The sequence below is a fragment of the Dendropsophus ebraccatus genome, chromosome 3 (genome assembly GCF_027789765.1).
Source record: "Dendropsophus ebraccatus isolate aDenEbr1 chromosome 3, aDenEbr1.pat, whole genome shotgun sequence".
In the NCBI taxonomy this organism is placed as follows: Eukaryota; Metazoa; Chordata; class Amphibia; order Anura; family Hylidae; genus Dendropsophus; species Dendropsophus ebraccatus.
The window spans coordinates 62,140,681-62,168,444 of record NC_091456.1 but is presented as its reverse complement, the minus strand read 5'-3'; the positions used below and the strand labels follow the sequence as shown (position 1 = coordinate 62,168,444).

The following is a 27,764-nucleotide window of genomic DNA, read 5'->3' as shown; positions in this document are numbered from 1 at the left end:
CTGCTCCTGCCACGCCTCGCCTGCCGTCACCAGCAACCAAGCCAGGGGTAGCGACCTGGGGGTCGCCTGCCGCAGCAAGTCCATCCCGCCTTGCGGCGGGCTCTGGTGAAAACCAGCGGCCCCTTAGACTCCGCTCCCTGGTGAGGTTTGTGCCATCGCTGGTGCCGGTCCAGTGGATCCACTACTCCAGGCGTTACACCTTGCAGTACAAGTAATAAAATACTTGCTATGTTACCTCATGTGCGTGGAGATTTTGACAAATACTGCATTGTATAGCATATAATAATAATACAAGATATCATCTGTGTTACACAAGTCAATTTGGTAACCTTGTCGTTATCTACATGTCCCCTCTCCACAATGAGTTAGCTGGAGCCAGCCTCTGTTAGCCGCCACTCCATTGAAGAGTGTAAGAACGTATGGCTGGAATTAATCACTGCAGATAAGGGGGGCACTTGCAGCCGCCACAAACAGATAAGGTGCAAGCGCTCAGAGATAAGGCTGTAACACAGGGCTATTAGTGTATTGCCAAGCACAATAATGCGAGCCCCAAATATTGATTATGCAAGAGTTAAATCACTGCCTGTGTTTATTAAGGAGACAAACTTTCTTAGTGGTTAAAAGTGAACCCATCAGGTGACACTGGAATACACAGGTCATACATTAAAGGAAATTAAAGTGATATGAGCCAGTGCTCATTGTTATAGTATAGGGTACTATATGTCACTTACATTTATGTCTAGTAAATATACTACTGAAACATGTCTTCTATGGACCTGAAAGGGAGAAGAGTCTTGTCCGCTTGAAGGTCTGTCCACAATGTCTGACTCACACACACACACATCCATGCTTAGGTAACAAAAGGAGGTCACCCTACAGGTCTACAAGTGACCACAGAGCGCTGTCATGGCCAAATGATAACATTGAAGACACGTCTTATTCAGAACACAATAGTAAGCTAGAGAACGATAAAATGCTAAAATTAGAAAATGATCTATTTTTTTTTTATTATTTTTTTTTTTTTTTGGGGGGGGGGGGGGATTTAGTTACTGTCCCATTCTTCTGAATGAGACTTGCAAAAGATTGGTTTCAGAAATGTCTGATATATATATATATATTTATTTATTGATAGATTTATTTATTGATAGATTAAGAGGCAATGTTGCAATTTTTTTTTTATAAGGAAATCCACTGGGGTTGTGATCATAAGCAGTTCTCTATGTTTAAATCAACATTATACATATGACCACTAGGTGTCTCCCTTCACTGTGAATGTGTACAGCTGCTGCGCGTCCATATTTAGCAGCAGAGAACTGTAGGGATGCTCGCACTGTATGGTAAGCTCTCCTGTCACAAAGCACCAAAACTTCTGTAACCACACAGTGGCATTATACTGACTGAATTGTTGCATAACAAAACGCATTGTCTCCTGGTAAGCATGTACAGCTGGCAATATGATTAGCAAAAGTTAATATAATTAATAATATAATTAGCCTAAAGCCCATATTACTAGGGGCGACATAGAGCAAACGAGCGCTGTCAGCTAACACACACGGTGGCAGCAAGCAGGGAAGTGCAGGGGAGCTGCCCCAGGTGATCCCTAGATCGTCTGGGCAGCAAACAGAGGATGTTCCACGGAGCAACATTTTGAAAGACAAACAGCAACGATCAGCCTTCATCGTTCAATGTTGGCTGATCGTTGCCTTCTATTACAAGGGACGATTATCGGCCGTAATGGCCGATATCGGCCGACTAAAGTCTATGATCACTCAGTGTAATAGGGCCTTAAAGGGGTGGTGCGGCGGTAAAGAATTATTGACAGAATAACACACATTACAAAGTTATACAACTTTGTAATGTATGTTATGTCTGTGAATGGCCCCCTTCCCCGTGTCCCACCACCCCCACCCGTGTACCCAGAAGTGTGGTGCGCTATACATACCTGTCACGTGCCGACTCGTCTCCGATCTTCAGTCTGCGATGTAGTCTTCGGACGGCCGGGCCGAATCCCTCCGAGCGTCCCGAGTGCCGGCCGCCCTCTTCAGCGTCATCAGATGCTTAGCCGCGATTGGCTGAGCACAGTTATGCTCAGCCAATCGCAGCTGAGCAGCCGAATACGACATCGCAGAATGAAGATCGGAGACGAGTCGGCACGTGACAGGTATGTATAGCGCACCACACTTATAGGTACACGGGTGGGGGTGGTGGGACACGGGGAAGGGGCCCATTCACAGACATAACATACATTACAAAGTTGTATAACTTTGTAATGTGTGTTATTCTGTCAATTTTTTACCGCCGCACTACCCCTTTAAGTAATTGCCCTAAGTATTTAGCTGAGGTTTGCAACAGTGATACTAGATTAAAATGAATTTACTAATGCCCGATACTATTACATGCTGCAATACACACCAGAAATCATACCATAATTAAAGTACATAGGTCCACTAAAGCCTATTGCCATGCCAGAGGTACATTTCAAGATGCATTTGATTATGTTTGGTACTCAATACTCATTATAATGCTGTAATCTGTAAAAAAAGTAATGTGTGTGGGACTTTAGGAAGAATACTCAGATCCTTTTCTTTATGGTTTCATATGTTATTTGTAATTACTCAAAATGTTCTACCCGTGTAAAGCTAAAAACTCACAATGCAAAAATGTTAGAGTCTGCACAGGATGAATATTCAAAAGAAATAGAAATATTTCCGCTGGGTGCACTTCTGCTGTTGGTAAGTCACGCTCCTAACATTAAGGATGCAACCTATGTTTAAGTGGCTTCAGACTTTCGGTGGGGGAGTGGGGTAAAAAATTGTTAAAGGGGTAAAAATATCATATCCTCCAGTACTTATCAGCTATTGTACAACATAGGAAATTATAGCAACACTCCTTTCTGCCATCTCTGTCCATGTCAGGAACTATTCACAGCAGGAGCAAATCTAGAGGGTAAACTGAAATGATTTAGTTTGTTTTTTTACAAAGAAGTAATTTCCAAATTTGTATAAGCTTACTGGCACCATTTTTTCAGCAATACCCCTTTAAAAACTACAAGGTAGCTTAATTCACCCTACACATATTCCACTAACAAAGTTATTTTAAAGTTCTCCTTGACTAACATAAGGGTGTAAAAAACACAATATACTGTACATCACCCATTAGGAAACAACTCAAAGGCTGAGAACACATTCTTTAAGTCAAATCCACTGCTGTGTCAGGCTGGAGACAATGGATAGGGAGTCACAACAGTGACGCAGAGAACACGATACCTTACAATATGCATGGATGGTATCGGGTTCAGGGAACACTCCTGTATAGAACATTTCATGGAACAAGACCACCACACAAAAGATTCTTCTACTAGTTGTATAACCCTTAAAAAATGTAAAGTTTGCATAGCCTGGGAATGTATTATTTTTAACTTACGCATTATTAGCAAAGTCTTTTTTTTTTTGTGTGTTGCAGTACCATAGTGCTCTTTTAATTAGTAACAATACTTCTATTTATCTTCATTTGTTAACTTCTTATATGCAACAAACTGAAAAACAAATAATATACAACTCATCCAGGTCTTGTACATTTCTTGCATTTTGCATGCAAATCTTAATTCAGATCCAATTCAAGGGTTATTTAAATAGGAACCCAAATATTCCCAACTCCAGGCATATGGTTCCCCGACTGCTAGTAGCTGCAGTTTACTTGTGCCCCCAAGCATGTCATATTTTATAGGGGTTTTCCCACCAACAATCATCAGATGAGAAGCATCTGATCAGCAGGGGTCTGACCACTGATCCTGGGTCACTGGAATGGTGGTCAGATATGCGTGCTGCTGCTCCAATTAAACTCTATGGGCCTAGAACTGTACTCTGCTATTTCTGTAAGGTTCATAAAGCTAAGGGAAGTTTCTGTGTGCCGCAGCTTTGTTTAGCCTGGGATTGCTCTCATAGTCGCCACCTCCCAAACCAAGGACAAGAGGGATGCTGTTCCTGGAAGAAGGTGGCCATGTTTTTCTACACCTGAATAATCTTTTAAGTGAATGCTCATTCTTTAATATTAAACTAAATAAAACATCTGAACCACGGTCACTGTACACCTCAAGTAATGCATTAAAGTCATACCTCAACGGTCAACGGTCTGTCTTTAGTTCCATAAAAATTGCTTTTATATCGCCCATTCTGTGTCCTAGGATGCAGCTCCTCACTGATCTGAATGCACTACCGAGCCCTGTGGACACCAATTGCACAGTGATGGCCCTGAGAGAGAACGGTTACTGAGGCCATGACTTCAGTAACTCACAGCGCCTGTCATACAATTTGTACTGTATGTCTATCACACAGGAAGGGGATTGGCATTCATGTCAACGGGGCACAGTAGACCCTTGGTCCTGCCTTTGGTGCTTGAAGGGGTGATATAAAACGCAATTTTTATGGACTCAAAGACAATTTTGAGGTATAATTGTAAATGTCTTGTAGTGTACAGTGTTGGCAGTTCAGTATGCAATGTTTTATTTACTTTTATAGCAATAACCATGCAATATACATAAAATGTTAAAGGAGAACCTCAACATAAATGAAAAATACAGTGCAGGCAGGGGGTGTGGAAAACATAATAACGACTTTATACTTACCCATCCCTGTGCCCCTGCAGCGCTGCAATTCGGTACTTTTTTTTTTGCGCTAGGGGACTAGACTGTGCAATCCTAACAGGTCCACTAAGATAGCAGATACAGGGACCTTTATAAGGCTCTCAGCTGCCATTACAACCCATTGGCACCCCACTACTGTGTTGTGGAATGGAGGGGAAATAGGGGTAAGAGCTCCCTCTGTCATTCTAACCACTTAGATGCTGGAGTTCTAAAAGAGCTCCTGCAATTGGAGTCCTTTGTGTGATAAATATGGAGAAGCACCTGTCACCCCCGTTTTACTCTATGTGCGGTTCTCTGCACAATCCACAAGCTTAGATGCTGCACATTTAGGAGGACATTTATCAAGACTGGAATACTTCTAACAAATCTACATCTGCGTGGCTCAATGCATCCATCAATCAAATGCCTTGTCTGTGAGCGCTGGGACTTCCTGCGTTTGTTCTTTTTTTTTTTCAACCAGCACAAGTCTAAATAGCTGCCTTCAGTTGACTGGACCTTGATACAAGTATTAGGGCCCTATTACACGGGCTGATCATCGTGTGGAAAATAGTTATATATCGTTGGAATTTAAATGATCACCCTGAGTAATTGCGAGCAACGATCGAAAAAAAAAAACGTTCGTGTGTCGTTGATTGCTCATTTAGATCTGACCCTAAAATCATTGTTAATCGTTCGCTGTAATTATGCATTCATTTCGCTAATCGTTCAGTGTAGTTCCAAATTTTTCCTTCTTTAGCTGGGATCAGATGGAGTAATTGATCGTAGTAACAATCGTTGAAACTATCGCAACTAACGACTATAGCTCTGTGTAATATAACAATATTTAACAATAAATAATCTTTTTTGCTATCGTTTACCACTAATCATTAAAAAATCACTTAGTCTAATAGGACCCCAAGTATAGATTTAAAGCAGGATACCCCCCCCCCCCCCAAAAAAAAACAAACAAACAAAAAAAACAACTGCAAACTTGCTTTACATTAGATCCTCTGTTGATTTAGAAGTTATAACAGGTACACTTAAACTGTTACAAAGTGTAAACTGGAGGTCAGATGAAAGGACAGACGTTGAATTTATCATTATTATAACTATAAGCAGATTGAAAAATATACAGTGTGTAGGTTTATGGATACTTTACCCTCAGTCACCTCAGCAACAAGTATATTAGGTAGTTTCAGAAAATAAAAGGGAACTGGATTCACGTTGCTAGGTATCTACTTTACACCATCAATAATGTTAGAGACAGTTTGTGACTGTACAAAAACAGGTGGTGAACAGCATTATTGTGGATGACCCTACTCCTACACATAACATCATATGTTACCTTATCCCCTCTACCTAGCTAGCAAAGAAAAAGACCTACTGTACCTTACAATTTCTCTTCAGATAAGAACGTCTGAACTATCCAGAAGTTACACCAGGCTTCAATGAAGCTTGTGCAGGAAAGTTAATGTAGTAAATGACTGACCACCCCAGCCTAGAGGAATGCCTGTATACCGAGCTCAAGGTCACTTCTTTTACCTGGAGATTTCTTCGGAGAGGTCAGCCTTTTCCAAGTCCTCATTCATTCTTATTGCTGTGATTTGTTGGTCTATATTTTTTTACTGCCCCCACTAGCCAGAATCCTGCTCCTCACTGATGAGGGGCAAATACCCAGAAACGGCTGAATGTGGATGGATGTCTGGCTTGGTAAACCTTTGTCCTGTCGCAATACTCGCAACAGAGTTAGACTATGACCCCAAAGGGGCCACCCTGGTGTTTTCCGAATTATGTTCCAATACTCAAAACAGAGTGGGACTTAAGGGGCTACCTATCAGGATGATTTGGTGATCTTCCCCCATCTGGAGGCTTCCTTCTCTGGTGGGATATCTGGCTATTCCCGTGTTTTCAGTATCGCAACTGAGGCTCCACGGACCCTTTTTTTTGCATATTTAAATTTTTTAATTTAAATTTTTTTTAAAAAAAGTCCAATAAAAAAAAAAAAGTTTTTAGAAGTACAGGTATAAAAAAAAATAAAAAAATTATATTATATATATATATATCTCTTATATAACCCCCCTCCCCAATAAAAGTTTAAAATACCTCATTGCCCATTATTAAAATAAAAGTATTAAAAGTAAACTATTACATATCGTAGCATGCAGCATTGTCCAAACTATTAATATATGACATTGTTCCCACACAGTGAATGGCGTAAACGGGGAAAAAAAACACACACCAGGATTGCTGATTTTTTTTAAATTGTATAAAAAAAAAAAAAAAAAGTGATAAAAATTTTTCTTTTACACCAATATGATATTAATGAAAACTAGAGATCATGGCGCAAAAAATGACACCCCAACCAACCCTGTAGGTGGAAAAATAAAAGCACTATGGCTCTTAGAAGGTGGGGAAGAACATTGCATTAATTTCACCCTGACATCCTGGCACCAATGACCTCGGTCATGAAGGGGTTAATCACGGACACTTTCTATTGAAGAACCCCATCCATTGGCACTTTTGTTAGGAGTCCTCCAATTAATCATCTCGCACTTCCATGGTTAGTTACGTAGTGGCCCAAATGTATCGCTTAAAAGGAATCTATTAGCTGCAATTCACATCCCAAACCACAGACACTGTTAGGAGTCATTCACATGTTCCGTTATCCATGGACCCTACACAGCGTAAAGCCACGGAGTGGACATGCAGACCTCCTGGCATCAGGTAAGAACATGATGCCAAGAAAGCCGAAAGTGTTTAAATCTTTGCAGGACTGTACAGATACAGACACGTGGCTATGGTCTTGCGAAGATTTAAACACTTTTGGCTTTCCTGGTATCATATTGATACATGGTGCCAGGAGGACTTAAAAGTCCACTTGTGCAGCTTCACACTTCATAGGGTCTATGAATTACCTTTAAAAAGCATTTGTATGCAAAACAGGTAGTGTCACACAGCATACAAAAATAGACACTTACTAGAAGATGGCTGAAGCCTACTTACTGACATTTCAAGTCTGTGAAGTATCCCTTTTGAGATGTGGAGATTCTGGCCTAAGTTGTGATCATCATGTGCAAGCAAAATATACTTATCCAATAGCGGAACATAAGAGACACTGTGCAGCTGCACATGTTGGACATCACATGCGGAAATGCAGCTCGAAATAAATAAAGTTTTTGCTGAAGATGCTGGATAACAGCAGCTCTGAAGGTATGTGTGCAATGCTTGTGTGATAAGTAACGGGCATCATAAAGACGCATGGACGCTTACAGGCCATTCATGTTCCACTGGGAATTCTGGCAAGAACGGATATGAAAAGTATCTCCCACACCACCTTTTCAGGGCAGCTTTCCTTAAAGTTAGAGTTTTACTCCAACTATAAATCTTAAAACATCAACGAGAAACAGCTGTCTTGACTTGGGTATGCTTTCTTCTGAAAAGATATCTGGCTTGGCCTGCCTTTCCAGTCATGTTTTAAGATTATAATTTTGTCTGAGACACTGACTTTAATGGAAAGTTACTGTGTGGTGGTATGAGAGCTAGTTGGCATATCCTTTCTTCCTAGTTACTACCACTTCATCTGTATTAGTCAAGAACAATACTTTAATTCATCAAGGTAAGGTCCTTCTATTTACTGCTTCTCTCCATTGTCCTCCTCACCTTTGCTTATGCCGCTTCTAGAGATGAGTGAACATCGAGCATGCTCGAGTCCATTCGAACCCAATTGTTCGGCATTTGATTAGCTGGGGCTGCTGAAGTTGGATAAAGCTCTAAGGTTGTCTGGAAAACATGGATACAGCCAATGACTATATCCATGTTTTCCAGATAGCCTTAGGGCTTTATCCAACTTCAGCAGCCACCGCTAATCAAATGCCGAACAATTGGGTTCGGATGGACTCGAGCATGCTCGAGGTTCGCTCATCTCTAGCCTCTTCCCATCATGTTTTACCCGGTCTTTCAGCCATATCACCAGCTTCAGTGTATTTACCCTTCACTACATCTTGTTGCTGCAAACTTCAGTAGCTGTTTTTTGGTCTTATGACATATTATAATTCTATTATAATTCTACAGTTCGTAAAGTTTATGCAACCTGATTTATAACTTTGTTCACACCATGTCATATTTCTGTAAAGCAATAAGTAATGAACCAGTGTTTAGTCACTCAAGGAGTAAACAATGAAGTATCCTATCCCACAGCTGAAGTATCCTATTCCACAGTGTTGTTTTCTCTCTCTCACATAATGTAAAAACATACAATGTGTAGTACATTCATGTGGTGTAAATAGCATACACACCCTATTTCTATTCCCCTTTAAGTCATACTGTGTTAAACATTACTGGTATCTTCATGCATTCACCTTTGCAACTCATTTATCCAGTCCACTCCTAAAAATTACTTTTAGGGTGCATTCACACGTACAGGATCCGCAGCAGATTTACTACTGTGTTCAGTTATTTAGATTAAATCTGCTGCGGATCTGCAGCAGAAAATCTGCTGTGATACAGTGTGCGTAAAGCTACCCTAAGTATATGAATTACATATAGAATTCAGAATTAAGACCCATGCAGCCTGCAGTAGTGATCTTAGTACTCACCATTTCTTTACCAGTTGGTAACATCCCTTTCATGAGGTCTTCCTAAGTCCTATGAATTTTGAAAATTGGAATAAGAGAATACTGAACCAAGAATGAATAAAAAAAATCAGTCACAACCAACATTCAGCCGAGCTTTTTCCTATTGTTGCATTAGAGCATAAGGAAAATGAATCACTGAATAACAGATTGTGAATGTGAACAAAAGATTGTGGAGAGTGATGGATGGAGTCACTAAGTGCAGCCCTCAAGCACTTGCCCTCCAATTGTTAGCATCCAAGTTCTTTGTGTGATTGTTTTAACCTAGAGTCACCATAACCACAGAGCAAACACACAGGTTAACTGGCACAGTCGGTCAACTTTCTACCAACCAAGCAATGTACACAGTAATAAGAGGAGGAAACGCAGCTTTAAGCAAGCTGTTTGGCAGGTCATTTGTAAGCATGTAGAACAGGCTTTGTCTGTCTGAGAAGAAGTTTCTTTCAACCACAGCAGCAGCAAATATGTTGAAGGAGTTATCCCAAGATTATATAAAGTACCATACCTGTGCACAGTCCATGAGGGTTACTGTAAGGTGTGTGCTATTCTTACCTAATGCTGTTGGTAGGTGCAGCCTCCTGAAGAACATATCTCAGGTGAACCTTTGAAGAATATGGTCCTTTATCAGTTTCCAACCTTATGTGTATGAGCATTCAGAGTAGATCATTGGTAATAATGAGGATGATCTAAACAGGGCCTAAATCACTACTTCCTCAAGTCTCTCAGGTAGTTTGCTACAGTGCATCAGTCTAAAGTCCAGGCTGCCTTGCACAGAATCTTCATCTCCATCTAGCTGAGAGCAGCATAAATAGTGTAAATGGTGAGGAATTAAAGTGACATTAAGGCTAGGGCGACATGGGGAGTTTTAGCCACAACAGGGGTTGTACTGTGTTGCACCTATGGCAAGTAAATCGGACTGCACTGTGACCCAAAAAAGCAGCAACCACAACCTGGCAGCCAAAAGAAATCTATTAGAGATTGATTCCTTGTCACTGCTGGGTCGCGGTCAATTGTGGGTCGCAATGTCACTGTATTTACTGACCTTAGGTGCGATGCAGCATGATCCACAGTGTGCCATGGCAGTCTTTGGTTGTGTGACCCCTGTCACTGCAAAAGTGACAGTGAAACTGTCCACAGGTCTATCTAGGTCATCATCACTGTGACACTACACAGCTCACTATACTGTTTTACTGTGATGCACAATACATCCCGCCAGTCATTCGGACTTCTCCAAATTAAGTCATGTGGGGGGTGTAAATTCCTTTATTAATAGGGTCCTGAATTGTGTAAAAGTCTTGATCGTCCGGAAATGGATGGAGGAGCCACCACCTTCTGTTCAGGAATGGAAGTGTTTACTATCCAGAGTACAAAATTATGAGGGATTACTGGCTAAAAAAAAAAAAAAGTCACAGAAAGCGTGGGGCGGCATCTGAGAATTTGGAAATATTGGTAGGAGTGTTTGGAGTAGGACGGTTGTGGCAGGGCTCCAGACTAAAAAAATTACCTGGGAGCCATTGGCTCCTAACCTGAAAAATTTAGGCGCCAAATAGAATATTTGGTCGCCAACATTTTAAAACATGTAAAATTAATGTTATGTTAAATGGGACTTACTGTGTGCAGAGGCCACGGCAGCATCCTCCTCCTTTAGATTCTTTCTTTTCTTAGTTTGAAAACGTTCAACATGGAAACTTGCAACTTGACAACCATATACCCCCCTGCTGCCGATGTGTTCCCTCAGCCAGCTGCCATCTTACCGGCAATGATCATAATATATATATATATATATATATATATATATATATATATATCCAGGCAGCCGATGACATATAGCCCCTGTGGCAATGTATATGGGAAGTGGTACTGTGCAGTGTAAATACATACAGACACTGAGGGAAGTGGTACTGTGCAGTCTATATATACAGACACTGAGGGAAGTGGTACTGTGCAGTCTATACATACACACTGAGGGAAGTGGTACTGTGCAGTCTATATATACAGACACTGAGGGAAGTGGTACTGTGATGTCTATACATACACACTGAGGGAAGTGGTACTGTGCAGTCTATATATACAGACACTGAGGGAAGTGGTACTGTGCAGTCTATATATAGACACTGAGGGAAGTGGTACTGTGCAGTCTATACATACACACTGAGGGAAGTGGTACTGTGCAGTCTATATATAGACACTGAGGGAAGTGGTACTGTGCAGTCTATACATAACCCCCCCCCCCCTCGCACCCCACACGCACTGACTACCGCACCTGGCCGCCATCACAACAGACACACTACCAATCCCCCGCCCAGGCCGCGGTCCCCCCACACACATTACTGGCCAGCCGCCACCCCTGCCATCCCTCCGGTTGTACTCACCCACAATCTAAGCTTGGTGCCGCTGGGGTGAACTTGAAGAACCGCCGGGTGAGGAGAGGCGGGAGAGAGGCGCCTCTGCGGCCGTCCGTCCAATGAATGACAGACGTGCTGGATGACGTCACTGGAGAAGCGTGTCCCCAGTGTGCGGACACGCTTCGGTGCAGCGTGCGAAGTCGGTCATTGTCCTTAAAGAGACAGCGCGCCGCCGCAGGGGCCAGTCGCAAATGGCGCCCAGATTAATAAATCTGGGCGCCATTTGCAAGATGTCAAGTCGCATTGGCGACCATTTTGGTCGCCATCTGGAGCCCTGTATGGTGTGTTTTTTTTTTGCTCCCCCCACTGCCGGGGAGGAGGGGGGGAGTGGCTATTACAGGGTCTTTTTTGTTGCATGATGCGATACTGATGTTTTTATGATGTATGTTTATACGTGTATAGTATTAACTTTGTTATATGTGGATGGAAAAATAAAATATATTTTTAAAAAGGGAAAGTCATGTGAAAGTACAAGTAAAGCAGCTTGGTTTTGCTTGATACATATTCTGGCACTAAAACCATGAAGGCTGCATTGGCTGCCCTGAACCTAAGTTAAGCCATATGCACACTAACAGGGTGTAGTAAGCTTAGCTGACTTGTTTCATTTTACTTACAAGTCCAACTTCTTAGAAGTAGTCATGTTACCATTGTATGCTTTAAGAACCCTCTACCTGCTCTTACTGGCAGTCAATCACACTGACAGATCACCACCCCTCCCACTGTGAGAAAGCGTGCAGTGGGTGTTTTCATTCGGCTTACATCCAAAGACAGTCTTACTCTTAGTTTGGATATATATCCGTTCAAGGGTCTTTATCACGAGCCATGCGAGTTTCAGACATAGCTCAGTGGTTCTTACCGGTTTGTATAGTCACATTATGCGATCAGAGGTTTTTGACATTGCTTAAAAGGGTTATCAAAGATAATAAAAAAAAAAAAAACATAGCTACTTTCTTGCAAAAATAGCACCACCCCTGTTCTCGGGTTTTGTGTTACAGCCTCTTTTCACTTCAATAGAACAGAGCTGCACATCCAAACTGAGGACAAGAGTGGTGCCGCTTCTAGAAGAAAGCTGCTAATCCTAAATAACCCCGGGTGCTGGGAAAAGGAGCTCCCGATGAAGTGAGCGAAACGTATGTTGGGCTGTCTATGCTGGAGAGTGGTAAGAGGTCAGTGTGGTAGCTGGTGCTCACTCGCTTCCTTTCTGTGTTTAGCTATTTTATATCTATCTCTATTATATATATATATATATATATATATATATATATATATATATATATATATATATCTCGCTCTCTCTCTCTATATATATATCTCTATCTATCTATCTCTATATATATATATATATATATATCTCTATATCTCTATATATATATATATATATATCTCTATATATATATATATATATCTCTATATATATATCTGTGCCTTACACGGGGTGTTCCCCTTTACACTGTTTACTTGTTGTCCTTAGTCTCATATACCCCACTGATATCTATTCCCCTCTCCAGTTTTGTACTTCTGTGTATCTCATGGTGATAATTATGTAATTTATTATTAGATTTAAATAAAAAAAAATTTATTCACATATTAGTTCTGCAATTTTTCTTTGGTTGATATTTAATATTTGAATTGCAAACGTATTATTTTGTGGCAGACTTTTTTTTTGTTTGTTTCTAAAGAACTACAAAGTGTGTCTTATCTAGCTCCTCTCTCTCTTTGTAGACAATGCATCATCCCTGATGTCACGGGAGGTTTAGCAGGATCTTGTCTCAGAATAAAGTGAAACCATCCTCACTTCTTGCCCAAAGGAACAGCTCATCCATACACAGTACAAAGCATGTAGTATCCCACCGTACTGCTAGAAAGCCAATGAGTGCATACACTTCAGCAATACTGCAGTTTCACCAATTTTATTGGTCGATCATATAGCAATTCTCATGTGCTGCAGATCCTGACTGTCTCTAGCACTGTATGTTGAGTCTGGTCTCAAGTGACCATGGTCCAAATAGGACCATTGTATGTTGAAAATATTGTAACACGAGGCCATTGTAAGCTGAGGGATTGCTGCATTGTTAATTTTGTAGTAAAATAAAAAAATAACGATAACTGAAAAAACCCACAAGATGTGCCTCAAGATCCCACAAGATGTGCCTCTAAAAAACCAAACTTGTTTTGCAAAAATTATGGCTCTGTTGACAGAAGATCTAAAACCAAACTTTTTTTTTTTATATTAAGAGCAGAAAAATACTGGAAACTGGAAAAAAAAAAGAAAAACTATTGTGGTGGGAAAAGGTACATGTCATCAATCAATGGGGGCCAGAATTAAAAAAAACCTTTAAAAACTGCATACAACAAAGAATGCTGGGAGATTTCAAACCTGAAGCTTGAAAAATTTTGTGGAGAATTTCTTAACCACCTACATCTGTAGTTTGGCGTGAAAAAGCCAGTTTACAATGGCCACACCAAATCTAAAAAAGGGAGCAGAGCTTTATTGGCAGACGTGAGGAGAAGTAACCCGCTAAGTAAAAAATGTTTGGCCAATAAAGCTATTGCGCAAAAATCAGCAAATTTCAGTGATCCACAAATGTTGAGTGATCATAAATTTCCCCCTATGTTTTTACAACATTACTAAATTTTTACACCAAATTCGCAGATCAGTTCTACAGCTAAAAAACAACTCATGCTCATACAGTATTCTAAAAGAGGAATTCTCACAGGAGTAAATATCAGCTATCTATATTTCCCGGTACAAAAAAAAAAAAAAAAAAAAAAAAACTATATACAAAGATAACAGGAAAACAGCAAAAACAACATAACTAATGATACAGCAACCAGCTGCTGCACTCAGCATAACTAAGCGGCAGAAAGTTGACACACTTGGACAGGGCTTATCAATAATGCATGGACATGTAGAGATAAACCACCAGCATCAACAACAGCAGAAACAGATAGGATGTGACAATAAAGCTTGCTGAGAACTCTTTTCCCACATGCAATTTCAACCGGTTCAAGTTCACCAAATAGTAAAACTCCTAAATGTATTTCCTGTAGTATTTGTAGATTTGTGAGTAATCAAGTTCTAGGAAAATTCCACCATGCAGAATTTTCACAATTTTGGTTACACTATATTTGAAAACAACAGATACTGTAAATCAGGGGTGGGGAACCTGCGAGACCGGCCCCTGAGACCTCCTGATGCAGCCCGCGGCTCTCCTGTGATGTGTGCGGCTCTGGAGGGGCAGAAGCCGACATACACAGCATCTTTCTGCGTCTGTGACGGCTGCCAGACACAGGAGGATGCTGCAAGTTCCGTCCCCTTCCCCACCAGAGCGGCGCACGTCTTCCTCCTGTGGGCCGCATGCAATGACGTCATTTCACTGCGCGCCGCCTGCAGGAGAAGACGGGCACAGGCTACCTGGAGATGATGGTGACTGCAAAACTTATATCATATTCTTTTTATTTCTCAGCCAATTGTCATGGCGTTGGGGGCCAAGCTGCTCAAATGCCACAACATGGCATGTTTCTTTGTGCACTCTCACCTCCCAGGCCACCCTAGATTGATGGCTCTGTACATCAGTCATGTAGGGGGTGAGCAAGGAAGCTTGTTAGGCTCTAGCACTTGGGCTGCTTGGCACCACCTCCTTGCCTAAAAAATGAAAATGTGATTTCACAAGTTAGGCAACCCCCATCAGCTTTAGAAAAAGTTACAGTTTGATTTTATGCCTAAAATGAAGCCTAAAATGGCCTTAAGGACCGGGCCAATTGTCAGTTTAGCGTTTTCGTTTTTTCCTCCTCGCCTTCTAAGACCCCTAACTCTTTCAATTTTCTACCCACAGGGCCATGCAAGGTCTTGTTTTTTTCAGGTGTACTTTGTAATGGCGCATTTCAATCTGCCATAAAATGAATGACAGAATCCCCAAAATATCATTTATGGGGTGAATTTGGGTCAAAATACGGTTCCGCAAATTTTTTTTTTTTCCCTTGGGGGGGGGGGGTCCATGTTTATGTAATGCACTTTACGGTAAAACTGACATTTTTTCTTTATTCTATAAGTCAGTCTGAACACAGCAATATGAATGTTTTCCAAGTTTTTTTTTTTTAACGATTTACTATTTTTATTAGCAGTAAAACTTTTTTTTTTTTTTTGCAAATAGGTATATTTAAAATGGCCCTATTAGGACTATTATAGATTTCTCACACTGATCCCTGCGATCTTCTGATAGAGCCTGCCTGGTGCAGGCTCTATCAATAGATTGAAGACCTGACTGCAACAAGGAAGGTAAGAGACTTCTGGAAGTCAGGCCATGTGATCGAGACCCCCGCAGCATGTCTTACCCAATCGGTAAGTGACAGGAGATGCTCCTGTCACTTACATTTAAACGCCGCGGTCCCCGATAGCTGCGCGATCGCTGTGGCCCGTCATTGAGCTCCTGAGCCTGGTACCCCAGCGGGGCGTACATTTATGCCTGTTTGCGTCAAGGCCCAGGCTGCGGGGGCGTAAATGTACGCCTCATGTCGTTAAGGGGTTAAAATAGTATGAACTATATTGCAGCCCTGTTTTTTTTTTTTTTTTGGTTAGGGAACTTCAAACTAAAAATTACTGGCATAAAATACTTCATGGATATTCCACAGTTAATGCAATATTAGGCTGGGTTCACACTGCGTTTTTGCAATCCGTTTTTTGCAAAAAACTGATGAAAAAAAACGGATGCATTTTTGTCCATCCATTTTGATCTGTTTTTCCATTGACTTCCATTGTAAAAAAAAAAAAAAAAAAAAAAAAACGGATCAAAACGCATCCGTTTTTTGACGGACACAAAAACGTAGCTGAAACTACTTTTGTGTCCGTTAAAAAAAACGCATCCGTTTTTTCCATACGTTTTTCATACGTTTTTTTTTAAAAAACGGATTGCAAAAACGCAGTGTGAACCTAGCCTTAAACGTACATGTTTAAGCCTAAATAAAGGGACAAAAGGAAATAAAATGGCAAAAATCATACAGGGTGCTATTTTATCAATTGGCCAAGGTAAAACTTTGTATGGAGTTGTATGTTTACAGCACAAGCAAAAATTGATCTCTATTAAACAGGATGTATTGGCTTTGAGGAGTGCTTATTAATAGAAATGCCCAATAACTTAGGATTCACTTTATACAAATAGTGTATTCAAATCACAAAATAAAAAAACAGGAAGACTTTCTTAAAGTGAATGTACCATCAAGTACATTCGCTTTAAGTGTATCATATGGATAGAGCAGTGCCAGTGTGGGGAAGCTTTCAGATACATTCACTTTTAGGGTACGTTCACACGTAGCGGATCCGCAGAGGATCTGCTGCGGATCCTGTACGTGTGAACGCATAATAAGAGTTTTATATGGATAAAACGGCGGTGGCACGGGGAACTACAGTCCGGTTCCCATGTACAGGCCGTTCTATTCCCAGTCACCGTCCCAGGCTGAACCCCCGGCCCTCTATGACTCAGCTCCATTAGAATCAATGCAGCCGCGGCATAGAGAGGTGGGGACTCCTCCCACGGGGAGCGGGCCGGCCCACCTCCAGGGCTTCGGCCCAGGCCGTTGCCCGGGAGTAGAGTAGCGCCATACATGGGAACCACAGGACTGGCTTCCCTGCGCTGCTGCCATTCTATCCATCAATTTAATGTAAACTGTACTGGATATTACTATGCTTATTCATGTTCAGTTCCCTTTGCATCTTGAGGGGGGCAGGGAGCTCTCGTTCCCAGATGGGAATACCCCTTTTGTAATGGCCCAGTCCGGTATATATTGTCAGGCGTCTGGAGGTATATTGTTGCCATTGACAACCCCGGACTGTCTGTTTTGGGGCCTATGTGTTTGTGTCTTTTCCTGGCCTCTCTTGTGGTAATGTATTAAATGAGCATTGTTTTCTGTCATGTATTTGTTTAATATGCTGTTATGTATTGACCTCCAGTGGTACAAGTGTTATTACAGTTTCCATAGCAACCCATTAGGAGATTATTGATTGGTCAATTTATATGTTTGTAAACAAGTGTTGAGCTTGATCAGTGCTCCTCCCCTGCCACCCATCAGACTCTAGTGATTGGCCAGGGGAAAGCTGGCTCCGCCCACCTTCTTCCCAGAGGGCTGTGCGGGTCTTGACAGTTGGTAGTCTGGCTTGGCCAGAGTCACATCTAACCTCCCTACGTCACCTCAGTAATCCTGTCAGGCTTGAGGTTCAGTCTCCTATCCTGTTTCCAGGGAGCTATAAGGATTAATACGTGTCCTCAAAGTCTCAGCAGGACACCCTCTGTATTTATTAGTGCCTGCTGTCGGATGGGTGAAGTATTAGAGGGTCACCCATTCACCGTGCATCTTCCTGGCTCTCAAGTCAGTGTGTTCTTGCGACTTCCTCCTACTTGCTAGTGAGCGTTGACAGCGTCATTTCTTTCAAGTCAGTAACTTCAAGTATCTATTCACACGTACCTTATAAAGGTCTGAAAACCGCAAAGTTCCTGGAACAGGTCTGTCTACTCTATTCTTGTAATCCCCTGAAGCTAAGGACTCTGATCAAATCAACATATATTCATCATCAGATGCCCCTGTATTGGATTGTACAGTTATTCTTCAAGTAAAGTTTCCATATACTTGCACCACTACTGTGTAAAGACTTTTATTAAAGATATTCCCCTGTGTATATGCTGAGAGGAGAAGGGCCTTGGCACCCTTGGACCCCACCGTAACAGGAAGGTTACAAAAGGTGAGCCCTAGGGTTGCACTACACCACCCAGCAACAACCCCTCAGTATATTACAGTACACCGCACTTTCACTTTGCTCCCTTATATGGTCCGTATCCTGTAGTTTACCGCAGGCAATACCAAACAGTTTTGAGTCTTATCGGACTTTAAAAACCTTGATCAAACCTTGAACAACAAGTAGTAAACCACTGATGATGCTGCAGTGGCAGTCGGCATGCAGGGCGCTGGAGATCAGTAACTGCACCAATAAGGGAGGATGTTACTGCATTTTAAATCCAACATTCAAAAGAAATTCTTAAATTAAAACATTAAACAGAAAGCAAACATAATGTAATGGACTTACCTAATGTAATTTGGGATCAATAGGGCATGGACGTTAATGGTTGGTTCATCCTGCAACAAGGAAAGAAACCGTTTCACAATCAGCTATGATATACAGTTACATTTCTATCAGCAGCCAATGCACTTGGCATCTAATAAACATTTGTTAAGCAACTATAACTGTTCTTAGGCAAGAAGACGTATACAGCAAAATGATAGAGAGGTGACCTTCATAAAAAAAAAGGGCAAGGACAAACAAGCAGAGTCCATAGAGAAGAAAGGCAACCTAGAATGCCGCTAAGCTTTCCTCTCAAGGTTTAACACTGAAAATTAAAGAAAGGGCTCTTTTCATAGTGTAAGGGATTACACTTTCAAGGCACAGGAAATCCAGACTACATATTTCTTTCTTTACCCGCTGATTTATGTTGTTCCCTTTGTGATCATACAAACAAAGACAACTCACTAGGATTCATTAATTGCCAGGAGGACTACGCTGGCATCTCCTTGTAGTACAGCACTGGGCTCCATGCCAAATGCCTAAAGAAGAAATAATGCAACAGAGAGGGCACGGATAATTATTTAGTAGCCGATGTAAGAGAACTGTGCTTTATGTGAATGGGGACAACAATATTTAGTGATTTAGTGTAGAGCAAAAAGGCAGAGCGCCACTCTTATGTAAGTAACATTTTGTTTTATGTAGAAATTATTCTGTTGTTTTCTTATAGCAAGTTTCAAATTACTCAGTTTAGAAGTTTCCGGATGCCTATAGGAGATTAGGAGATGTGTCGGTGGAGCTTTCACATTTCCCCTGCAGTCCTGAATGACTTCTGTCAAGCAATGCAGTAACACAGAGCAAGTGAATTATCGGGGGACAACAACCAGCAAACAAAGAACCCTTCAAGTGATCTGATAAATCCATTTTTACCTGACCAGTGTGATCTGTGATACTGCTAAAAAATATTTTATGTATATCTTACAGGCCAATACACCTATCCCAATTTGTTGCTTTTTCTTTGTAGTCAAGTGGTTCCATGGACGTTCAAACCACATCTATAGGATACGGTCATATGCTATAAATGTCTTTTATAACTGCTGGAATCACTACTGACCACTTGTTTCCTCGTATCAATATTTCAGAAATGTTTATGAAGAATGACCATCAATTCTTCAACAGAAACTAAGGGTCCTATTACACGGGCCAATGAAGGTCCGATCAGTACGGGTATCTGTACAGTAGTCTTAGCTTAATTCCCACCTCCATGTCCTACGCCAGATAAAGGGGTGCACCCCCCCCCCCCCCCAATAAAAAAAAACGGGTTAATCTGAGGCTGCTATCTCTAAATCTATACCAGCTTTAACCTGGTGCAGATTTCCACTATCCATTGCTGCATCCCAACAACCCCCCCATCAGTAAATACTTAAAGAACTAAATCTGTATAGTCTGGAGGAAAGATGGGACATGACAACCTACAAATATGTTAACCTCTTCCTGCATATGGGTGTAACTGGATGAATGTACAGTTTACATCTATAAAGCGACACAGGCAAGAAGCAGCGCCGATGCCACCCCCAGTAGGACCCAGCTGTTACATATTGCCTCACTCCTGCTGCAACTGTTAGTACCGGAACAGCACTCAAATTCTTACGGTTAACCCTTTAGATGCTGCCTTCGGTGCAACAGCATCATATAGCAGGGTTACAAAGGGAGTAATCTCCCTCTGTTCCCCACTGGTGCTCTGCAAAGCAATCTCAGAGTGCCAATGTAGTCACTTCAACCGTCCTGGTTCTGGTCTATGAAAGCTGATCAGGCTCTACTTTGAGACAGAGTCTAATTTTTCATGCCTGTCAGTGTAACACAGAGACATAATACACTGCAGTACAGATCTTTACTGCAGTTTATTATATATGCAATCTGAAGATCAAGTAGTCCAGTTTCCTAGTGAGACAAAATAAAATTACAAAGTATATATTTTTTTTTTTAATATAAAAAAAAAAATTATAGGATAAAAAGGAGGAAATCCTTTAAAAAGTACATAAATTGTGTATTGCCATTATTGTACCGACCTGCGGTAAAAGGTTCTCCAAAAACCACGAGCCCTGCAGAGCTCAACAAATTAATGAAGAGTGTCTCTACAGATAAGGGTGTGCCATATCTGTAGAAAATAGCAGGTTTCACTTTACATTATTCACTGCACACGCATTTCTGAAAAATTAGTGGGGTCAAAATGCTCACTATTCTTCTTTGTACTTTCCAAAATAGTAACATTTTGAGAATTTCTTTTATTATTGCAAGTCAGATATATTAAAGGGGTACTCCGGGCTGGGGTTTGTTTTTTTTTGCCTATGGCCGGGGAGGAGGTGGGTGAGGGCAATGACATCCCCTTACCTCCCCAGTTCCAGTGCAGTGTCCCAGATCGCACCTCTCCGGTCGCTTCCTGGTCTCTGCAGGGGCTTCAGACGTGACGTTTCAAGTCCACTCAGCCAGTCAGTGGCAGAGGCGGGAAGCGCCGACCGGAGCGCGCAATCTGGGACACATCGCTAAAACCGAGGAGGTAAGGGGACGTTATTGCCCTCATCCACCTCCTCCCCGGCCATAGGCAAAAAAGCCCCCTAGCCCAGAGTACCCCTTTTACTTGGTGGGTCAGTGCTGTGTAAATCACCACGTTAGATCCTAAAATGTGAATGGAGCTCTGATGCATGTCTATGCAAAAACATAGTGCCACATGTAGGATGTTTCTAAAGCCAGGACACCCAACATTTAACCAGAAAGCCATCTATTCACTGTGGCACAACATACTGGTCACTGAAATGCCATAAATGTGGAAAAATTGTGATTTTCAGTAATCAACACTGCAACTGTAAACAAAACAATATTACTTTCCCTTCTTTAAAGTGATACTGTTTACCCCCCTTACTCTATCTGGGGTTCTCCACACCATACCCAAGCTTAGATGCTGCATATTTGAGAAAATACAGTGGTACCTTGGTTTAAGAGTAACTTGGATTGAAAGTATTTTGCAAGAAGAGCTCACTGTTTTTTAAAAATTGTGACTTCGTTTAAGAGCATTGCTTTGGTTTATAAGCTCCCTGTACTATGTGGGAAGGGGAGTGAGGGAGGGACATTGTCTGCATAGCGGGGTCTACAGCTCTGTACTCTGACCCAGGAAGTCTCCCTCACCTTACAAATCATAGCAGATCCACTTCAGGCTGGGGCTTACATCGGGGGCCAGGACAATTGAGGTAATCTCTTCATAGCTGTAACCTCTCTCTTTCCTCTGACAGAGAGTGCTGCTATACTGTGCCCACATATGTCCTGCTCATTTCTTCATGCTCTCTGCAGTCTGTCAGCCCTTGTGTTTCCCATCCTCTGCATTCCTGCTATAATCTGCCTGCACTCACACTCAGCTATAGCTATTCACACTGGTGTATAGAAAAGGTTCTGTCACTGTCCTCCTGCACAGCTCTGTGATTCTCACTTCCTGATTTTTCCATGCTGAACACACTTCCCCATTGCTGTCATATGACCACACAGACCTTTGACAGCAGCCCTGCTTCTCTATTCTAGCCTTTTGTACTACAATACTGCATTATGGGGATCTGCAGTTTCATCCTGCATCTACAAACTGCGGCTGTTTTTTCAGGTTTATGCACTTACTATACATTATACTCCACATGCTGATTACTATACTGTACAGTAACTTATATTCAGCTGTTTCTAAATCTTTGTTTCATCTGTTTTACATGTTATTCAGAATAAAAGCATTATTTTTGGGGTGGGGAACCAATTTTCTGCATTTCAATAATTTCTTATGGGAAAATTTGCTTTGGTTTAAGAGTGATTTTAATTTCAAGCACAGTCCCGGAACAAATTATTTTCGTAATCCAAGGCACCATTGTACCTGTATAAAACTGGTCTGTGTCTTCTTTCTGTTCTAAAATAGATTTGTTTAATCGGGGGACAGTGTCAACTAGGCGGGGCTTCACAGCAGTTGGGCGCTCTCCACTGCCAGGCGATGGGACCCAACTGCTGTGAAGCCCCGCCTAAGGGACACAGTTAACCAATGAAATGAAGAGAGTAAGGGGGTGACAGTATCAAGGAGATCTTTGGTTGTTAGTATTCAGAACCAGCACATTGCTCCAGGGGTATTCTAGCATTATTCACAGGAGCTTCAGAAAGATACAGGTGCCCAGCTCTGAATATTGCTGTGCTCTGTGGGGGGAACACCAAACACAAAATCATCATGTGGGCACGGCGCTTATATTTCCCTATTGGCTCTCACCTGGCCACAGTGTTTTTGAGCCAAAAAACACCATGCACCATTCATTTAAAGTGTCACTGTTACATTTTTTTCGTTATGCTTTAAAACAAAGCTATGCTTACTTGAAAACCAGGTCCAGACTCCCAAAGGCAGCTTTTTAGTCTTGTGCTGGTTGAAGAGATTAAACGCAGGAAGTCCCGGTCATCTGTGCTCACAGAAAAGGCAGTCACATAACATTCACATTGAGCCGTGACTCTCTGTACTGGCCAAGACTTTCTGCATTTGGTCTCTTTTTCCAAACCAGCACAAGACTAAATTTGCACCTCAGCTTATCAAAAAGATATAAAAATATTAAACTTATCCAAAGACATTTGAAAAATCAACCTCTTTGGTCTTGGGCAGGAAGCACTCAAAAATACAATACAAGAGTGCATTTTACTCATTCACTGTGTTCTTCAAAGTGCCAGTAACCTAATACAATGCAGAGATGTGATATGGCGTTACCGGCAGCCACAACCATGGCAACGTTGTTTCATTAGTGAGAGGAAACTGAATGCGACAGAAAGAGTTGCAGAGACGTGACAGAAAGCATCTTGTAAAACACAGTAAAGTTCCCATAATCCAGCATTAAACACCAAGTTGGAAATGATCGAACTCTAAACTACCCAAAGTTTCGATGGATTTTTCTTCTCTCTACAAAAGGGTAACAATATTTTGAACTCACCATCCACTACAGCTCTGAATGCGAGACTACCATCATTGTACAGACAATCTACTTGGTTATTTCATACATCAATTTGACTTGCAACTATTTAGCACATGCTAAGTTATAGATTAGTTATGCAGATTCTTGTCAGGTAAATGCATGGTCACCGTTTTGCTACTCGTGGTAAAACAATCTTTTTCTTCTTGTATACTACAAACAACAACCTGTCCTCACATTCCCTAATAGCTCAGTGTTTTATTAGGTTGATTCCCAAGTGAAAGGTTTATGTCAAGGAGCAGCCATGATGTTTTCCCAAGAAAAGAGTAACAAGATCACCCAGCTCCTTCACAGCAGCCTATCGGACAAGAAAATTGCCAAATTCCATCATGTGACATGACAGGAAGAATACGAAAGCCAAGAGGCTTATCACAAGGTCTATCAGTTCCGGAGTGACAGACACGGCAGTGGAGGTGGCTCATAATAGTGAGATCACACTTGTGAGAAGAGTTGAAGAAAAAGCTCTATTTGTACCCAAGTCAATCAGCATGCACCAACATCGGCAACGTGTAGAAGAGACATGGGATCAGATTTCAATTAAATGCTTGAATATGATCAAAATCCATATCATTTGGTGCAGAATTGCCACTGAGGATGTCCCTGTGGGAAAATGGCAAAAATGCAACAAAGTTTCTATACAGAACTGTAATACTCCTTCCAAAATCCATTGTCAAAAAAAAAAAAAAAAAAAAAAAAAAAAAAGCATAGCCTATGTTTTTTTTTTTTTTTTTTGCTGTGATAAACAAGGATCTTGGAAAGCTGAAGAAGAGGAACCTGAACTATGTTGGGAAAAAAACGTTACATCAGAAATGATGAAATGCAATACAGTCCCCAGCCCCCGCTCTAATGAATGGCTTCATTGAGGACTTGTGTGTGACAGGTCTCAGTGAATCCTATTCAGCAGCCATCTGAACAATACAGATCATGCAGCAGGATGCTAGGAAGTTGGCACAAAAGTACTCGGAAGCAGACAAGCTTCAGTGCTAGTAAAGAAGACTCGGTTCAAGTGCTTGGAATGTTCATGTTCACACGTAAGAGAAATACAATTATTTTCAGCATGCATATGCAAATCTTGCTATTTAATGCCCTCACAACTTGATTTGCATCGACCCCCAGTTAGTTTCCATTAGTTTTTCCACTAAAAGAAGCAAATGTAAGAATAGGAAAGCATCAACTGTGGTACAACCATTGATTACCAGGACTGTGGTTAGATTGTGTTCTTGTGCGGCACTGTTTTGGCGCAGCAGCTATTTCACTGTACTGTACTCTGCTTTATAGAGATAAAACAGAGCCTCTGTGCGCTAACCCTTGCCGTATAGTATAGCCATTAGTGGGAATGCCCTACCAGATTCACCTTCAGGCATTCTAAATGACAGCTGTTGTGCCCACTCGATCACCCATGAAAGGGCAATGTGACTCACAGCAGCATTATTACATTAGTAGCAAAGACTAGGGCAAATTGTGATCCTGGATATTTAACTCTTAGCATTGCATTCACCATGACTGTCTGTTTAATTAAGACAACACATGCCGTAAAAATCCTGCAGGGCCGTCCAGTAAGAACGCTTTTCACGGTAAATATCATGTAGAATACAGGAAGAAAAAAAAACTATGCAGAAATTTTTAATAAATAAAAATCATTAAAACAGTCCAGGCTGGGTTCACATCTCATTTTTGTTTATACATGAAGAAAAAAAACAAACAAAAAAAAAACACAAAAGCATTTATAGATTGACCTGTTACAGAAGCAGCAAAACAGCTGGTTGGAATGGTAAGATATCAGCAGCGCTGCAAGAGCCTGGGAGGTAAGTGCCCTTTATTATTTTTAAAACAGCCCATCCCAAAGCATATATTAAAAAAGGCCCTAACCTGTAGTACCCGTTAAATGAAGCAAACAGAAAAAGTGAAACTGAAGGACATATGCAGTACCCGTACGGCATATGTCCGCAAGAGGAGTTCAGAGGGGGGCCGCGCACGGGACCGCGGCTATTAGCAGGAGCCGGCCAATCACCGCTCCCGCTAATTAACACCGTTAGATGCAGCTGTCAAACATGACAGCTGCATCCAACAGTGTTATTTGCAGCCCATCCCTGGTGTCTAGTGGCGGGATCTTCCCCTACAATGCGATTGCAGGGGGGGGAATCTCTTGGCCTTACCGAGCCGGGCCTCAGCGTCGGAATGACGCTGATCCTGCCTTGGTATTCTATTGCAATGGTCTGCAGCAGACCATAGCAATAGAGCACCGATCTCATGGATCGGTGCTGTGTTATACAGCTACACTGATCTCTATGGGAGATCAGTGTAGTTGTATTAGAAGTCCCCCAGGGGGACTTCTAATTAATGTAAAAGTGTGTGAGGGGGTGGGGGAGGGGGAAGTGTCTTCATTAATAAAAAAATAAAAAAAAAAACACACACAACACCTCCCCTAATAAAAGTCTGAATCAACCCCCTTTTCCCCATTTTATAAATAAAAATAAACATGTTTGGTATCGCCGCATGCGTAATCACGTGAGCTAGTAGTTTATCACATTCCTGATCTCGCACGGTAAACGGCGTAACGACAAAGACCCGCCAAAGTGCAAAAATTACGCATTTTTGGTCACATCAAATCCAGAAACATTGTAATGAAAAGCGATCAAAAAGTCGCATATACGCAATCAAGGTACCGACAGAAAGAACACATCATGACGCAAAAAAAAAAAAGACACCTCAATCAGCCCCATAGACCAAAGGATAAAAGCATTATAAGCATGGGAATAGAGCAATTTTAGGGAATGTTTTTTTTTTCCTGTAAAAGGTTTTCTTTTTTTTTTTTAAAAGCCAAGAAATAATATGAAGGTTATGCAAGTTGCATATCGTTTTAATCTTACCAACTTGAGGAACATGTATAACATGTCAGTTTATCCATAGGACAAACGGCGTAAAAACAAAACAAAAAAAACAAACAAAGAAAAAGAATTGCTTTTTTTCAATTTCACCACGCATATAATTTTTTTCTGGTTTTGCAGCATATTTAATGCAAAAATTAAGTCTGCCATTGCAAAGTACAAATAATAACACAAAAAATAAGGGCTCATGTGGGTTTCAAGGTGAAAAAATGCAAGTGCTATGGCCTTTTTAACACAAGTAGGAAAAAGCGAAAATTGGCTCCGTCCTTAAGAGGTTAATGCAGTGGGAACCTAGCCTAAGGCTAATGGTGCGTTTACACAGATCTGACAGATTGTTGAAGCCAAAGCCAGGAACAGACTGTAAACAGGGAACAGGTCATAAAGGAAAGACTGGCATTTATCCCCTTTTCAAATCCATTCCTGGCTTTGGCTTCAAAAATCTGTCAGATAAATCTCTCAAAAAGGTGCACGGACCTTCATGAATTTGAGTGCACTGGGAAGCTAATGAATGTTAGTGTTCCACAAAGCTAACAAATGTACCCATTGAAGTGTGGTCTGGACTAGAGTGGATTGGCACCAGCATTAGCTACTTTTAACCGAAAGCCACTACTAATAAATGTGCCATGAGGTATAAAGAAAACTGTAATAAGACGTCGCAAATTTCTGAGCAACAAAGCTATTGCACATTGTGACAATTTTACATCAATTCACAGACGTACAGGGATCCACACTCCAGCTTGCTTCTCTGGCTTCTGGTTCACTGACATTGCGCTTAGCCAATCGGAGCGCAGTCCCATCACAGCCACTGGTGGGCTGGGTGGGATGGTAGAGACCCGGGAGCCGGAGAAGCAAGCTGGAGCATGGACAAGTAATGTATTCTCTTGTTGGCCCGGCAGCTGCGGAGTTAAGTAAGCCATGGCTAACAGTGCAGAGTAGAACAGCAAATTTCGCTGTGGAACTCGCAGCGTGAAATCTGTTGCATTACGGTATGTGAGAAGTCACCATTAAGGAGTATTTACACCCTGGTTGTTTATGTTATAGCCTATGGCCACTTCATGAAGTGGTTCGCTTCCTGTCCTTCACATATTGCGGGTTCTGCACAGTGTTAGAGAACTTTTCTTGGACTTCATAGATTGTGTATACT

The 27,764-nt window shown here is 41.5% G+C and overlaps 1 protein-coding gene across 1 annotated transcript in view; it reads right to left on the bottom strand.

Annotated features, from left to right (window-relative positions):
* Window positions 1-27,764, bottom strand: part of KANK1 (KN motif and ankyrin repeat domains 1) — a 139,389-nt gene that overhangs the window by 85,216 nt on the left and 26,409 nt on the right. Inside the window, exon 2 of the mRNA XM_069961891.1 lies at window positions 18,733-18,782. The gene's annotated coding sequence lies outside the window, so the exon portion shown is untranslated. The remainder of the gene's footprint in view (window positions 1-18,732; window positions 18,783-27,764) is intronic.